The following is a 2865-nucleotide window of genomic DNA, read 5'->3' on the forward strand; positions in this document are numbered from 1 at the left end:
CCCTTTTCTGATACATCACCAGACAAGCTCAAAGAGAAGGAAAAGCATCCACAAGAAACACATTCTACAGGTGTTGCAACACCTGAACACAGGGTGAGTGAGAGCCTTTGTGTCTGTGTTTGTAATTTAAATCTTTGACTAAACAGTGTTTCACAAAGAAAGGAAAAGTGGCTGAGTGCCTATTAGACTTATATTAACGGAAGTGGACTCCAATATTGAGTAGGGAGAACACTTAACAAATGTAATCGATAGTCAGTAAACATCTCCTCAACCTGTTCCTTTTCCGTTGTCATGCTTTGTCATTTTTAATTTGTCCAGGAACTGTGTGCCTTCTAGCAAGCATTTGGAGAAAAGAAGGATGAAAGACAGAAAGAAGTTTGATTCCAGAAAAGGGTTAGTGAAAATTCTAAAGTTTGCGCCCTGATTTAACAGAGACTCAGAGAACAAATATTTGATGTTTTCTGCTCGGCGCCTTGCGCCCCGCACCCGTACAGAGGGGGCTTATATTCAAGTTAAATGTAAATTTTTTTGTAACTGGAAAGAACTTTTATGATCCCCAAAAGGCAACTAAGAAAACTTAAACGACGGGGAGAAACATTTCGCATGCAAAGGAATGAACAGGAAACACTCGGAGTAGAAATACATCCTCCCCAAACCTGTGGGCAGCCCTGGAGACCCTCTCCGCGGGGCCCAAACCGCAGCCTGCGCAAAAACGCGCGACTCCCAGAGAAGTAACAAGCGCGGGTGTGCGCAGCCAGACGCGTCAGCCGGGAGCCTGCAGCAGAAGCCTGGGCAGCATTGCTCAATTATTCTAGTTTTTTTCTTCCCCGAAAAAAAAAAAAAAAGAAAGAAAAAAGAAAAAGTAAAGGCAAAATGCCCTTTCAGTAAGGTAAGAGTCACCGGAATCTTTTCCTTGTTCCGAAAATTTGGAAATTCCAATCTAATGAGTGCCAGGGCTGGCGCCCGCTAAGCGCAACATTCGGAGTCCGCCCGGCAATCGCGGAAACGCCCAGGGGCTTTGCTGGGGGAGTAGAGCCGCCCCGCGTCCTGGGCGCCCCACCTGCCCAGTTTGGTGCAAATACAAATATGCCCTTTTCCGCTGCGGGATGTTTGGATGGGAGTGGGGAAAAGCACAGACTTGGGAAGACTCTGGAGCACACTTCAAAATAAAAACACCTGAGAACTGGACGGAGAGAAGAACACGTGGGAGGCGAGAAATGGCCCTGGGGCCGGGGGGACGCCGGGGAACCCGTGCCCTGCGTCGGCCGAGCGGGTGCAGCGCCGCGCACGCCCCGCGCTCAGGTGACCGCCTTGCCCTTCGCGAAAGCTGCGCTTCGGCGCGCGTCCTCCACTCCTGGGAAGGTGACCTAGTCCAGGGAGTCTGGACAGCCCGTCCCACCGGGTGGCAGCAGGCCCGCCGCCCTCGACTCGGACCCGGTTTGCGGCGGCGGCTCCGCTGCGCGCGCGCCGGCGGGGAGACGGACACCTGCGCGTCTGTGCGCTTCGGCGCTCCAACTTTTCCAAACTTCTGGCGCCTCCTTGTTCTGAGCGCCCATTGGGCGGCACATTTCCCTGCAGTAGCAGCTATCGGGATTCGGAACTGGGGAAGTGGGCGGGGGGGTGTTGTCCCGAGCAAGCTGCAGGAGACGAGGCGGCCCTCAGAGCTTTGGGGCGATGATCTCACACATTTTCTTTTATGAGCCATGGTTTGCCCCTTCCATTCTCTGACCTCACCGGAGCAAACGGGGCTGTGCACACCAAGTTTGTTTCAAAGTGAGTATAGCAAAGGGAGTCCTGTGGATGAACCAGCCTCTAAACCTTAGTTTATTGTAATCACTATGCGTTAATTTAAACTCCAACCAAACGTCCGAGTTGGAAGCCTCCTTCCGGGAGCTCTGAGCACAGCTCGCTTGGAGCTGCTGGCCCGCCAGGAGGGTTCCTCGGCTCGGGCAAGGGACAGGCCGACGTGGCTCGCCCAGCAGCTCACAGCTGGAGCAGCTGCAGGCCTGCAGGTTTAGAATCCGGAACACCAGACCCAGATGTGACGACGCCCCGGAGAGACTCAGGCGTTCCCCTGCCCTTCCGCTCCGGCCCGGGGCGCACGCTGTCAGCTGAGGGCCGCCGGGGTGCGGGGACCTGGCGCCGCCGGGCCGAGTCGCGGCGGGGCGCGCTACGTGGGCGCGGACGGCGGCGGCGTGGGGAGCGCCCGCTCCGCCAGTGGGCGTCTTCTGCAGCCGCTGCCACCGCCTCTACGGGCAGCGGCACTGCGGCGCTTTTCTCCGCTGCTTTCGAGCCATCGGCGAGGCTCCGCCACCGGAGCGCGCACAAACCACGCCACGCTTGCAGGCAGCGTCTCAGCCGCCCCTCGCCCGGCCGGGAGCACGCCGATTGTGCGCGCCAGCCAGCAGCCGGGCGCCGCCGCCGGGGACTCGCCCCGGGCCCGAGGTCCTCCCGCACCCAAAGAGGAACACGATGTGAAGACTGGGCCGGGAAGGGCGCGGAAGCCGGGAAGAAGGACCAGACCGACGCTCGGGCCGACTGGCCGGGGAGGGCAGGTCCTGTGGGGGCGGAGCCCGCCGAGTCCGGGCCCGCGGCGCGCCCCTCCCGCCGGCGGCCTGCCCCCACCGCGGCCCGAGGAGGAGGGCCATGGCCAGCCCCGAAGAGCCGCTCGCACCCCGCCCCCAGGCCCCCCTGCCGGCGGCCGGAGACGAGCCGGGTTCCAGCCCCGGCAAACTCCGCCCGGAGCCCAGGCGCAGCGCCACCGGCGGGGGGAGCGCAGCGAGCCCGGGCCCGGCCCCCGAGCGGCCTGGCCGCGGCCGGACCGAGCGCGCCGCGCCCCCGCGCCCGCCCCCCTCCACCGCAGGC

This window comes from Equus quagga, chromosome 8 (genome assembly GCF_021613505.1).
Source record: "Equus quagga isolate Etosha38 chromosome 8, UCLA_HA_Equagga_1.0, whole genome shotgun sequence".
NCBI lineage: Eukaryota > Metazoa > Chordata > Mammalia > Perissodactyla > Equidae > Equus > Equus quagga.